The following is a 14327-nucleotide window of genomic DNA, read 5'->3' as shown; positions in this document are numbered from 1 at the left end:
TTCAGTAGATAAGACAACTTCTATTCTGTCATGTTATCTGTTGATGTGATATCATTCAGTATCTGTTTTGCGTTACGCTTTTACAAGAGTAAGTTGAACGGTGTGTGTTTCAAGGTTGTCAAAGGACAAGTAGGTTTATCATTTTATTTCTGGAATTAGCATGCGTAAAACTGTAGAAAGCCAGTCCATTTAACCATGAAAGGGTATTCAGAAAAAAGCACCGCAAAATTCTGAGATCTGGAGGGCATCTTTCTAGTGAAAGATTCGGTGACCTCACTGTAATTAGTTAATCCAAGAGAAGGTTGAGTTGTCATGATCAAAGTACATAAACTGCTGTTAGAGTAAAACAGTTAAATAAAGATCTCTCCCATAAAAAGCTCCAGATCCAGTGCCTGGAATGTGGAACAAGGCACCTCCTGGCTTGGTGGAAAGCATAACTTTGATGGCAAAAGTTAGTGGTAGGAGCAGCGTACCAATGGATGCCATTGAGCTTGCCCCATGGTCTTCTGTGGTTCCACAGTGAGCAGAATCCAGAAATTGGGTGAGCTGGCTGCAATGGTCTCTCCTGTCCTCCGTGTCTGTGATAGGAAAGCTTATGTTATACTACTTTTAATTACCCTTATATACTTGACAGAAAAACTGAAGCAAAAAATTTGCTCTTCACAGAAGAAAAAAAAAAAAAAGCCAGCCAACATGTGCTTTTAGAAGGTCATCTGTCCATTCTGTAGTCAGAAGGTTCGGTGTCTGCATAATTTAATCTAAGTATAATAAAAATATTTAATTTATCCCCCCCATCCCCCAGTAAATGTAATAAATTTGCTGCGATGAGACATAAAGCATAAATTACCTCCAACAGTTTGTGCTTGGGAAGGCTGTCAACTCTTCTGTGCCTGTAAACATGTCTGTATACCTCTGAACTTTCACCACTGTGAGTCCTGAATGTCACGTGCAGTTTAAATGTGGTGGACTCTGTGGAGCACGCCACCCACACAATGCTCCTATTAACTATGTTTTCCATGAAACTCCTAAAAGGAGAGAAGATTCAGCTGTTTTCTTTACAGGGGTGCCCGGAGATAGAACAAGGGGTAAGAGGCACCAGTTGGTTCAGGGAATTTCTGGCTGGCTCTGTAAAAAAAAAAAAAAAAAAGATTCACGGTGAGAGCAATGTAACGTTGGGATGAGCTGTCTGGAAAAGTGATGAATTCTGCCTCAATGTAGATTTTCAAGACTTGGCTTGACAGGGCTTTGATAATCTCATTTAAGGCCCCACTTTCAACACAAGGGTGGCCAAGATGATCTCCGGGGTCCCTTCCAGCTTCGCCTTTTCTATGATTCTGCAAATCTGCATTATTGGCTAAAGGTAACCCAGGTCTGCAGGGGCGTTCTCGAAAGGTGCAGTGGATCATGTCAAATTTGTGAGGTGGATGTATTGTTCAGTACATTCAATTTAGTGATGCATTTAATGAAACTGTGATTGCCCTCTATCAAGGCTTTTGAATTTTAAAAGTCAGATTCTGGCTTGCCTTTGATTATCACAGCTGGCCAAAGACTTTCTGACTGAATTCCTGGGCAGTGGAAAACTGCAAGTTTTTGTCAAAAACTTTAAAGTATGAGTGTCTTGAGAAAGATAAAGTATTTTGACCTTATCAGAATGTCATGACCCTATCAGAGTTATCTTGTCAGAAGGAAATGATGTCACTTTATGTTGAAATTATTTAATAGGAGATGATTATATATAAAGACAAAGTAAAAATTTAGCATTTTGATTTTTGTCCAGACAGAATGGTAAGGCTAACTCAAAGTGACACGCAAGTCCTGCAAGTAATTTTGCTTTTAAAATGTTTTCTTTCCAGTTCAGACTGAAGATCGTTGTTGTTGTTGTTCCCCTCCAAATACCAGAATTTCTTGAGGAAATATCTGATGCACAAGGTGTGGCACAATACACCCAGTACCCCGATGGAAGTGAGGGCAGGAGCCAGTGCCTCAGGAGGGTTTGTGAGGAGCCCGGTACCATCACCATGTGCCGTGGGACCAGGCTGACTCCCCTGGCAGAGCTGCATTACTGGACAAGCTTTTCCAAAGCCACAGAGGCTTTCCAAGGAGGACTAATATTTCCCTGAGGCAGTGGAGCAACTCCTCTTCTGCTATGGCATCGTGCCTTTGAATTGTTTGAGGCAATAGGGAGAGAATGGAGACACAGGGCAGCAAACGGAGAGCCCTGGTGTCACTGCTTTCTGGAGAAATCTATGGCCTGTTATACTGGAACCAAAGTGAATTAAAATTTATGGGGAAAAAAAAAATCAATACTGCCAAGGACTGTTTTGAAGACATCTCAGGAAAAGGTAGCCAAGGTGCAGTATTTTGTCTAGACATGTTTCCCTGCCACAGCTGTAATTTTTATTTTTATTTTTTTGGTCTATTCAGCAGCATACATTACTTTCATTTCCAAAGGTTTGTTGCCACAGAAGTGCACAAACTGAAAGCCGAATACTGCTATATTACTAAATTCAGAAGGTGAGGGATCTGAGATGGGAGTGATGGTCAGGGCTACGTCCACGTCTGGAAGGAGCAGGTGTGACGCCACTGGAGAAAATGGAGTTGCATCTTCTTACACCATCCCTGACGATCATTCCTGAAGATTTCAAGTGTAATGTGTTAAGTCCTAAGTGCCAGTCGCACTTGGGAACAGTTTATCATGGCATAGGCTTAGTGCCAGTGCATCTGAGGAAACGCTGGCCACGTGGCCCTGCAACCTGCCTCTGATGAGGCTTCCCGGAGAGCAAACAGGCTCAGCAGCAGGAGGACACCTTTGTTCTTCACTCTGACTCGCTGGATCACACCTGCTCTCCTTGACAGAGAACTGAATTTCTTCACACAAAATGAATATCTTCACACAAAATGTATTCCCTGACTTATAAATTTCCTCCACCCAAGCTTTCTGTAGCAGCTTTCTCAATAGCAGCTGCCTCCTTCTGCCACCAAAGTTATTAGAAGCACTGCTGTTGTTTCTGGAGAAGACAGGGCCCACAGTGCATGATTTCTACCTGCACAAAACTAGTTGAGGGATGAGGGATGGTTTTGGTGCAGACATCATAGCAGTGGTGCAGAAGATACACGCAGAGGCCTTCAACTAGAAGGAGAGCGATGGTCAGCAGCAAGCGAGCAAAAAGCTAATACGTTATGAGGTGAGGGAAGAAACCTTGCACAGCTGGTACTGGCTCTTAAATCAAAGTGCTTCCTTGTGAAACTGCTCATTTCCTCCTCACCAACTCCGGGAAGCCACCAACCTGAGTGCCTCTGTGCTCATCTCCTGTGGGACTGCCAACAGGGTTGAAATAAGTATGTAACTTGCCTGTTGCATCCAACTTTTCTGAAGCATTTTCTTTCATGAATCCACACTCTCTTCTTTCCAGCTTTAGTAGCTATCTAAATAAGATTTTTGAAAAAGTATTTGCATTTTTCAGATCACAGATTTGGGGGAAAAACAAGGGTTTCTGCTAAGAAATTGAATTTTTCTAAGAATTGTAAATTAAAAAAAACTGCCGGTTTTCCTAAATTTCTATTTTTCACCTCATTTAAAATTTCCAAGGCTTTTTTTCCTGATGGATGTTATAGCAAATGGCAGACTTCTTCAGCTGATGTAATCTAAGACTTTACTCACTGGAGAGGAGATGTACTACTTTTTTATCAGCTGTTCAATGAAGTGTGATCCATTGGTTTGTTTTTTAATATTCAGTAGCCTTTTGGGGCTATTTTCCAGTAGAAATGGATTATTTATCTCTAATTATCTGTAAAGACTGGGTCTATATAAGAATTCTTGTAGGTCCAGCCCTATAGATTGCTAAATCATGATGTTAATGTCATTTAAATGTTCGGTAGTCATATAATAGATGTAATCATGACAGGGTTTTGGAAGATTCAATAAAAATGTAACTAACCAGAAGAAATTCTGAAGGAGAAATGTTTTTATTATGCAAGTTAAAAGCAGTTTTTCCCTTAGTATTTGGCAGTGCTTTGCTTGCTCCTCTCATTTGACTTTTTGCATCATTGTTCACAAATACTCTGTGGATCCTCATCTGGCTTAGTAATTGGGAAACAACAGTTACGTGCAGGGCAGTTCCAACCAGTCTTAAAATCACCCCAGAATTTCATGCCTCGTCTCCCTTTCAATCCCCTCTGTCCTAAAGACAAAGGATGCCACTCGGATCCAGCCCTGAGGAACTCATTGATTCCTGGGCCTCTCTAAAAGCCTGTGGTCGTTATTTTTCCACGTATACAACCTGGCTTCGCAGTTTCATGATATGAGAGCTGAACTCCTTTTACAAGGGCAATAAACAAGAAGAGAAAATCTGCTGCGGTTTTCCTCACGCTTTGTTTCGCCGGTTGCAGGCAGATGAGAAGTAGAGCAGCAATGCTTAGCTGCCTGCCGTAGCCCTGGGCCTGCTGTCTCTCCTGTGGAGCCTCCTCCTGCCGCCCTCACACCCGCAGGCCCAGCCCCTGCCAGAGCGCACGCCACATCAGTAGTTGGGGAACAGACGGCCTCAAAGGCTTGCGTATTTGTTGAGACTTCTTTGTAACTCGACTACAGACAGCCGCTGCTCCGTTCATCAGCCCCCTCTGTTTGACAGTCGGTAGATTTATGGCACCGCGTTTATGAAACCAAAATGCAATTAAGCACCATCAGTCGGTTCGGCTGAAGTTTCCAGATACTGCTAGTGAAATCTTTTACAAACGGCATTAGAGCAGGGGCTTCGAGAAGCACGGAGTGAAAACAAAAGATGGAAGTTTTTCCAGGTTATTTCAGTCAGCAAAAACAAACCACAAAGGCTCTAACAGTATTTTTTTAGGCAATAAAGGGCCAAGAATCTCTTTGCCATTTCAGAGCTAGGGGTTTGCTTTCCCTCCTGGGGTAAAAGTGGGGGTAAAAGGAACACCAAATGACGAAGTGGGAAGTCACTACGTTTTTATGGTTTCTGCAGGCGCAATGTCTGCTTTCACTCCGAGTGGAACAGCAGGCATGAATGGCATGTTCCTTTTGGGGGGGAACATTCCTGCCTAATTAATTCATAGCAAAGATATGATCCCAACATGTCAAAGCTGCACGCTGAATTTGTAAACACTTTCTTAAATAGCTTTGGATTTCTTGATTTCCACCGTGTTTCTGTGTACACCCATACCCCAGCAACTTCCAGAGAAATACCAAAGAGTGAAAGTAACATTAGTATTAGAATTACTACTTTCACTACCACTACTACTAGTAGTGAATGCAATTATTTTTCCTCAAATTAGCTGCAATAGTCATGTAATAATTTCCAAGCATTTTGAGGTTTTATTCTTCCATCCATCATATAACCTTTGAGCAGAAATGCTTAGTATTCTTCGAGGTTAGACGCATTAACAAATGCAGTGTCAATAATGTTGTTGCTGTTGCTATATCTGTTGCAGTTAGAAGCATGTGTAAACTAAAATGTACTCCTCATATAGTACAAAAGGGAAAGATACGGAAATATTAGTGCCTGTGCACCTTATGCTGGCTACATATACTGAGTTGAATTTATATAGGAGATCAAGAATATATTTGTGCACACACTGGGGAAGGGATATCCCAACAGGTTTTAAACCCAATGGAAATAAACCGACACTTTTCTGACAATGAAAGGTCAGACTCAACTTCCAAAATGAACAAGGAAAGTTGGAAAACAACAGTGACAAAACATCTTTGTTTTTTTCTTGATCTATGTGTTAGGTCACTTAATAAATCTTTTGGTGTTTCTGGCACCTAGTTCTGTGGTTGATAGTCATGAAAGGTCAATAGTTATGCTTGAAAATTTATTACTCATTATAATCCCATCTTTATCTGTAGTTCTGTTTTGAATCTGCTATGGAGCAAGTAATCAAGACAACTTCAAAAAGTAACAAGGATCTTGCTCAGCAAAATCTCGGTATGTGTGATGCCGCTGGAAGTCAGCCTTTTGCCAGAAGCTCCATGGTTAAGCTTCTTACTGTGCTGGAGTGAAGCAGTAAGGAAGTTGTTTGCATCTCAATATCCCCATTTTGTGCTATTCTTTGAAAGGCAAAGAAGATTTGAAGGGTGCAACGCTTGGTTCTTACCACACTATGTTGAAAAACATGGATCACGTACAGTAAACTTTTCCTGAAGGTGGAATGGCCACATGCGTGTAGATGGCTGTGAGCATTTTAAATACGGAGACCATCAATCTGCAGGAAATTATCACTGTGTATTTATCACCCGTGTACTTGGCCATTTCATGATAATAATTAGTTACAGAGAAGCTTCACATGAAAGGAATGTGTTGACCTCTTTTAAATATTCAGCCACCCCTACAGAAACACAATGCCCCCAGCTGTGTGGAAGATGCTCCAGAGCAGACAGCCATGCTGTGTCCTAGCTCACGTGGCTCTGGGCGTCACAGTCAGGAGTTACAGAAAGGAGCTGCCCTGCTGCAGCAATTACTGGCTCTCAGATTTAATAGATTTAAGAGTTGGTTTCTCCTGGAATCTTGTGGTAACTGGTATGATATGGTAAGCATGTCTGCTGTCTCTCCACAGAATGGCTGCTGAAAGGCTTTGGAAAAAGGCACTAAAAGTCCAAAACCAAGTCCTTGAGAAGAATGTTGTTTATAATATACACCTTCTCTGTGAACACCTTCTCTGTTCCCCAGTGTAGCGCCAGGCACCCACAGCTGCTCTTCCTACAGCAGCAGCATCAGAGGAAGAAGCAGCTGATGGGGTAAAAGTGCATTCTCTCACATTTGCTCTTTTCCCCCAAAGGGACCCCCGTTCTCGCTGAAGCTCCCCAAGTCACGTGTACCTGACCCACGTCAATGCTGCTGGCTGCAGGAGCACGCAGCTTTCCTCCTGGCCAGACTGGCTGCCACTTGGCTTCCTTAAAAATGAATCTCAGTTTTGTTTTAGAACAAATAACCACCTTCCAGTGCCTCTGCAATATGATCTTCTAAAGACAGCTACTGTGTTGACCATATAACCTGGACTCTGCATGCATGTTTTAAATTTGTCAATTATTAATTTTATAATGTGTCCCTCAGGTCCCTTATTAATGGACAGCTTACAGAGGAGGTCTGGGTTACTGTTTATCACAGCCTTCAATACTTTGGCATCCCTTGAGTCAAATTTAGCTCTCAAGCTTCTGCCTGCCAAGTTAAATCCTTTTAGCATTTTTATAATCTCCAAACATACGTTTCTTCATCTCTCAGACTCCGTCTCAACAATTCAGTAAGCGTTTGCTGTTTGAAATCAGACCATGATGAAATCTCTTAATAGTCACTCTATGAAAATATTTTGTTTAAAAAACACTCAGAACTTAATTGGAATGAAAATACCAGCAGCTGGATTGTAGTTTGAAGCCATAAGCCTGAGAAGCAGCTGGAACAGTGGGAATCAGAGACACTTCTAAATCTTCCTCTTACAGGAACATTTCAAGGCTGCTGCATTTTGGCAGGCAGTGAAAAGCACCCACTTGAGTCTAGCTTTCTTTGACCAATATCATATGCTGCTGTTACATCTGTCACTTCGATCTGCAGATAGCCAAAGAGCACAAGAAATTCTCCATCTTTTCCTAAGTTTTACAGGGTCCACAAGAACACGATGTATTACCAGAACACCATTGCCGTTACTGCCATATCTGAATAGTGGCTTTAGTAGAGAAGTTATTTTCTTCTCAGCTCCTCTAATGAGACTTACTGAAAGATATGGCGTAAAGAAATATTTAGATGACTTTTTCACTGGATGAGGGCTTATTCTTTTATCTATGTTGTTAGGCTCTTAACTTCATCCTAAAACTGAGATCTAATTAAGTTAATATAAACATTCATGAACTTGTTAGACATTTTTTGTGGTGTTTTATTTACATTTCGGCAGAGGAGTTATTCAAGTGGTTTGAGGTCTTGTATACACACAGTAGTGTCCCTACTGTGAGCTCAATTAGCAAAATATTCCAAGTTTTCAGAGCAGCTCCCATTCCAATTTCTACCAGATAAAATTCCTTCCACCCCAACAGCTAATTGATAAGGATGGAATTAATTGCCTGGAGGCATTGCCTTCTCTGCATAGAGGTAATCTTCACACACAGCATAGCAGCATCTTGTTTGTATCTGAAAAGACTGGCTCTTCAATTTGATCAGCATAGAACATTTTGTTTTAGATAAAGAGGAAAATGAATTTATAAAAAATGTAGTTTCAACACTGATGTTGTAAGAGCTACATGCAAAAAACACTCCAAAAATTTAAATTATTGCTAAGTTATTAGAACAGCCTTTAGATAAATTCTTCTCATGGGATGTTCACTTTCAAATCATGACTAGCAGGATATCTGGATACCTATGACTTTTTTAAAAAAAATTACAGATATAATAATATGAACTTGGCACATAACGCAGCAAAAATGTCAGCAACCTCATGAGCCTAAAAGGAGCCAGTGCACAGCTCCTGCTCTCTGCCAGCAGCAATGCAGTAACTCTGCTGAGGACTCTGCAAGTTTAAATAGGTATCCAAAGTAATTTAGTCATGACTGCATTTTTATTTATTTATTTTATTTTTAATTTTTTTTGATAACCTGGCGTACACGCTGAGATCAGGTGGTGTTAACAAGTAAAACAAGTGATGCCAGTCGACTGTAATTGCAAAACTAAGTGGTTAAGGATATAAAGCAGATTTCCAGCTTGAAGAAGTTGTCCTTGTTTTAACTACTACCGAACAATTTAATTACTCTAAGGTAATCACGGCTATGAGAATGAGTTGGAGCTAGCATGTTTTAAAGTAGAAGGGGAAAGGTTATCTCCTTGCTCTGAGTCACTACACCCTATCTGTACTATAAATCATTCTTTGGAGGATAAGGTATGTTCTGTATACACATCTTGCTTTAGCTTTACCAGCAGTATTATTTTAGTGTCTTCTGTGTAAATGAGAAGGAGATGGTTTGTGAGAAAGGGATTTTAGGTATCTTGACTGCCCTATGTCAAGCAAGACCCCCCACACCCATGGCCATGGCGTGGGTATCTCCTCATGAACAGGAATGCATTCAGGGCAAGCAGGACATCCTGCAGCCCTGGATTACCTGCCTGGTCCCACCTCCACGCCAGTGCAAATGATGCTCATGCCAAAATTGTCCCAAGGAGGAAAAGCTCCATAGCAAATACAGACAAATAAATTTTAATGGTTTTCAATTAATTCTGGAGAGTTCTTTCTGTCTTTCTGTCTGTCTTATTTTCAAGTCACCTTCCAAATTCTGTATTATGAAGATGTGTTCCTGGACAATGTTGTAGACAGCAGGAGTCTCTCATCAGTTTGGCAATGTGAAATGATCACAGATCAAATGTAGATATGAACTAGACATGGCAAATATCTGCCAAAATATTCCATGATTATTTATTTGGATTTTGAATAGAATTCACTTTGGCCTTGTTTCCACTTTTTTGGCACTCATACGCTAAGAGAGCTGAATTCTTACCATCTCTGAACATTTAGAAAAACAACCTTTAAAGACATTGGCTTCATCAGAAGCTATGTTTTTGCATTTGCCTTGCTTGCATTGCAGGTGCTTGCCCAGCTCCCTGAAAAGAAGAGAGAAAAATGTGAGTGCAGTACTCCTGGCTGATTGCAACAGGTGTTGAAGTGATAATGAGGAAGGGATTAATGTCGATAATTTTGTCTTGTAATAATAACAGAAGATTAATTTTGGAAAAAAATAGGAAAAATATAGAGAAATATAATTGCTCCTTTTGCTGAATATGAACAACTCAGAGAGCAGTTGTGTCAATTTTTAAATCAGGTGCTATCAAAGGGGTGGGAGATGTCAGGCACATGAGCGGAAAAGAGGGCCTTGGCCTCGACAACAGTTTCGCTGCCACTGGAGAAGGTTACTGTAGATAACCTTCGTGTGCTTGGTCTCGAGCCATGTTGAGGGGTGGTCCCCAAGGCTGCCCCAAACACCTGGTGGTATTGGTCTGAGCGGGGCAGAAGAACTGGTCGCAGTGTCTGGAAAATACTGCTGGGGAGATGGGGTGGGGAGCAGCTCTGTGTTTACAAGTCAGTGCCAGATGAAACGGCCTTAGGACAGAGCATTGAGCAGCTCTATGAACAGTTGGTGAAAGAAGGGAAAAAGAGAAATGTCAGAATAGAAATTCTGGCCTGTTTTTAATAATGAGAACATCCAGTCAGGTTGTAATCTGCCCATGGGTTCTCTAAGTTCAGGTAAATTAAATCTGTCAAATACTTTATTATCTGAAGCATTCATTTGGGCAATCAGTGAGTTTGTTCTACTCCTAAATAAGCATTCTTTTCAAAGCTAGTTACCTGTCAAATGGCCGAAAGCTGAGATCCCAATTCCAGTCTGGTAAATCTGTGTTCCTTTAGCCAGAATCACCAATTGCCACATTAGGTATATATTTCAGAAGAGAACAATAAAAAAAAAAATATTTTACTACCCATATCCCAAAGCTACAGAACAAGCCCTCACTTGTACTCTGTTGAAATATGTATGCCCATACCATTATTGTATTGATCAGCTATCAGATGTGCAAGGCAAGGATTCTTTCCTGAGGTCATATTAAACTAAAGAATCACCAAATGGTTGAGGTTGGAAGGGATCTCTGGAAGCCCAACAATTTAAGTGTCTGAATTATCAAGGTAAATGAAAGCATCAGCAGGTATGAATGAATAAAATAATATAAATGAATAACCAAGAAGATTGCATCAATACATGCACGCTGAATCTGGGAAATGTACTTTACTCAGTACCAGCTGTGCCCTCCTACGTTGTGTGTCTAAAGCAGGATTAAGTGGCTGTTATGGTTTCTGTCTATGGCCATATTATTACAGACTAATTCTGTCCTAAAAAAAAAAGCTGTCTTTAATATAGATTGTATAATTGGCGTTCAGGATTTTCCTCTGCTGTGAAGATATCAAGTAATAAGCAAATCTTTACTTCATAGTTTTGATTATAACCTTGAGCACAATAGATTTCAAGATCTTCTCCAAGCTTTTGCTATTGGAAGACAGCCTAACGGGAGGCCTGTACATTTTGTAATAGTTCAGGGGAGGTGAGATTATTATTTTTTAGAGACATTTTTAAACTAGCTTTTAAATGTGCAGGGTTTGAGGAACAGTTCAACACCTACTGATGTTAGATCACATGTAAAGTCTTTCTTGCATCTATGATTCTGTAAGCAAAATTATGTTGATGTCTTTCCTGAAAATGGCTAATTGGGAGAAAAAAAGATCAAAACCAACAAGTGCCAATCTACTGATGTCTTCCAGGTGGTATAATCAGGCCTTGGTGCCAGTCTGAGTTAATGCTCTCAGAGGCAATCTGTATATTCAGGGACCATAGTTGCCATGCTGTAGTGTTTGATAATATTCCCCTATATGAGCTTTAAACCATAGTTAAAAGTGATTTTGTGAACTCCTTGTCACACCCTTTATTTCTCCTCATTATTAGATTTTTCTCCCATGTGTACCTATCTTTCACATGCTAAAGCTGTCGTTACATCTGTTACTATTAGTCAAATGAGAAACACCAGCTCAGCGTGCTGCTCCAAAGCAACGTGGATACCAAAAGTATTTGCTGAAAGCAGGATGAGGTTGTGTTCAGAATAGATGCTTGTTCCTAGGGTCTTTAATAGGGTCTGTTGTGTAATTAGGAATATTTAGAGGTTGGGGTGTCTTTCATTTTCCTGGGTTGCAGCTGTTTTGCTGATGCTTTTATGTAGGAAACTTGAAATGCCGGAGAGCAACAGAGAGGTCTACTTTTACTTCATTTATTATTCAGAAGAAGTATTTCTCAGCTACTTTCTTAAAAAAATATAAAATAAAGAACAAATGAAAGCTATTTAAAATTTTTGTGAAAAGCCTCTGCAGAGAGCAGCCACCGCTTGGTGGGGATTTTGGTGATCAGGTGGAGCAGGTGCACTGAGTTGTGTGGTTTGGTGATTGCAGAAGGGCTGCAGGTGGGTGGTTGCTGGCTTAGGGCTGCCTCCGTGGGGGCACTGCCTTGCTGTGGTGCTGGGACACAGGAGGTAAGGTTTAGCAGTGGCTCTTGAGGAGTGGTGGTAGCTGTCTCAGGCTGAGGTTGTGTGAAGTCTTCAGAAATACAGCCTAGGAGGAGAGCAGGTGAGTTTGCAGCCTAAACCTGCTCAAGGAATGGCCTTTGTTGGGTTGTTTGCCTGAAGGGAAGGTGTGGGGGAATCACTGAGGCATTCCCGGAGCAGGGGACCCTTCTGTTTGGTAGCAGTGCTGTTTTGAGCCTGCTTATGGCTGTGCGAAGCCACAGCTTGAGGAGTGAGCTAGGGGTTGTTGTGGAAGCTGGGCTGTGGGACAGAGGGGGTGCATACCTGTGTCCTGCACCCTGAGGAGGACACTGCAGTGTGCATAGGGTCTTTCCACCTGCATGCTGAAGTGATGCTGTTATGAAGGTAATGAAGTAAAGGCCAGCTGAGCGAGGGGCACACGCCACTGGCAGGGCTACCTGGTGCAGCTTGTGGCTGTTGGTCCTCTGCTGGCAGCAAGGGCCTCCATTTCCTGGGGTCACTCCAACCTCTGTGCCATGATTCCCGACCTTTCTCCTTGAGCTGATCAGTCTCTTTTGTTGTTCTTGTTTTCTCCTGTTTCACAGTGGAACTTGGCCTTGGCCTTATGGGCTGGAAGATTTGAAGCGTGCTGGCTGTGTGCCAGCAGGGATGAAAGCAGGGCCTCATGTTGGAGGGGTCACCTGGAGGAGGGGGCTCTGGACCCCTGGCTCACATCTGCACTGGGACTGGCTCTGCCTTGTACTGGACCATGTTCAGCTGCCTGAGAGGTGAGTGTGCCCGCCGGTCCCGGGGCCCTCATGTGAGCGTGTTGCAAGTCTCTGCATCCTTGAGGTGGTGCTTCAGCTCTTGAGAGCTTGGTCTCTGTTTGCCTAAGCTGCTTTTTCTGCTGGGCTTGCTGGCCTGTGCCGTGATGCTTTTATCTTGCCTTGCTTTGTTGGCACTGAGTAGGTGCTTGGCAGAGGGCTCGTTTGGGGGACTGAGTAGCTCGGCTTCGTGGCGCCTGTTTGGGAAGGACCCTTGAAGCGTTGTGTAGAAGTATTTCTGTAAAGTGTGAGGTATTGCTGAGGCACAGGGCTGGAAAATAAGTACTCTGGGACGTGGAAGGTAAAAATCGTAATGTCTGATAACTTTATATATTCATATCGGTGAAGTGATCAAACCCTCTTGTCGCTCCCATCTTTAACGAAAACTTAAGCAAGCTATGTAAATATGTATTTTCTTATGACAGCTATATAAATATAGATCTTCTTTTCTTCTTGTATATCAATAGTACAATGTTTCAAAGCTCCTATCAGTTTATTCTTTTAACTAGTGCTGAAATAAAACTGAATTTTGTGTTTGATAGTCGCTGAGGGTTGGCCACTGTGGCAGCTGGCTTACTACTGCAATAGCAGTGGCTGTAGTTAGTCACCAAGCTGTTCTGTGAAACTGTGATAGATAGCAAATGATCTTTGGATACAGCTCATCTGATCTGTCTCTGAGGGATGGGGTTATAAATGTTGATATGGCCAGGTAAGCGTCATTGCAGCTAGTCAGAATTTACAAGTAGTCAGGTATCGTTTGGATCTGTTTCTCTCTTAAGTCAGGTTTTTATCAATCTCTTTGTAATTTATGGTTGTGTTCTGTTATAAGCTTGCACCTAATGCTGTGACATGATTTCTAGTAATACATACAAATATGTTCCCACAGGTTAGGGTGCCTAGAGCTCATCCAAAGATGAGCTGTCAAACAATTATAAATTGTAGACTGTATTTAATTTCATGTTTTGCTTTTTCTGTTGTATACATCCTGCCATCTTGATCCTGGCTTTAATGGCTCGTTATATTCCAATTAAATTATTATTGATCCTCACTGGGAGGAGGGAGAGCGGATTCAAACCCTTTGTATTGACTATTCCTGCCGACACAGCATCTAGAGGGAAAGTCAGTGTTCTCTGTGTCAGTGTGACAAACTGCATCACCAGGGCTTTGTACAGTGTAGGGATTTGTCCCTGCTGGGGACAGGAGGTATGGGGACATGGAGGATTGGGGATCCACTGCTAGGGCACATACCTGTGAATGGCTTTCTTGGCTGGGCTCTTACAAAGTGTCTAACTAGCCTGCTGCTGGCTGTGGGAGAGGCAGCGGGGCACTGGGAGCAGGCAAGTCACCCTGTCCTGGGCGGCGCTGCTGCTTTGTCATGGCAAAGGAAGCTTGTCAAAGCCAGGCCGGGGCCACTGCTTTTGGGAAGAGCCAGCCATGCATGTGGGCCATGCTTGAAATG

General features: G+C 42.1%; 1 long non-coding RNA gene across 1 annotated transcript; it reads left to right on the top strand.

The window, feature by feature from the left end:
- Nucleotides 1-8740: 8740 nt before the first annotated feature.
- LOC308197129 lies at nt 8741-10405 on the top strand. Its single transcript, XR_013952602.1, has 2 exons — nt 8741-8874; nt 9575-10405. It is a non-coding gene; the product is annotated as an uncharacterized lncRNA (long non-coding RNA).
- The last annotated feature ends 3922 nt before the right edge of the window (nt 10406-14327 follow it).

The sequence above is a fragment of the Anser brachyrhynchus genome (genome assembly GCF_964034855.1).
Source record: "Anser brachyrhynchus genome assembly, chromosome: 6".
In the NCBI taxonomy this organism is placed as follows: domain Eukaryota; kingdom Metazoa; phylum Chordata; class Aves; order Anseriformes; family Anatidae; genus Anser; species Anser brachyrhynchus.
Note: the sequence above shows the minus strand (reverse complement) of the source record. Positions and strands in the feature narration are given on the sequence as shown.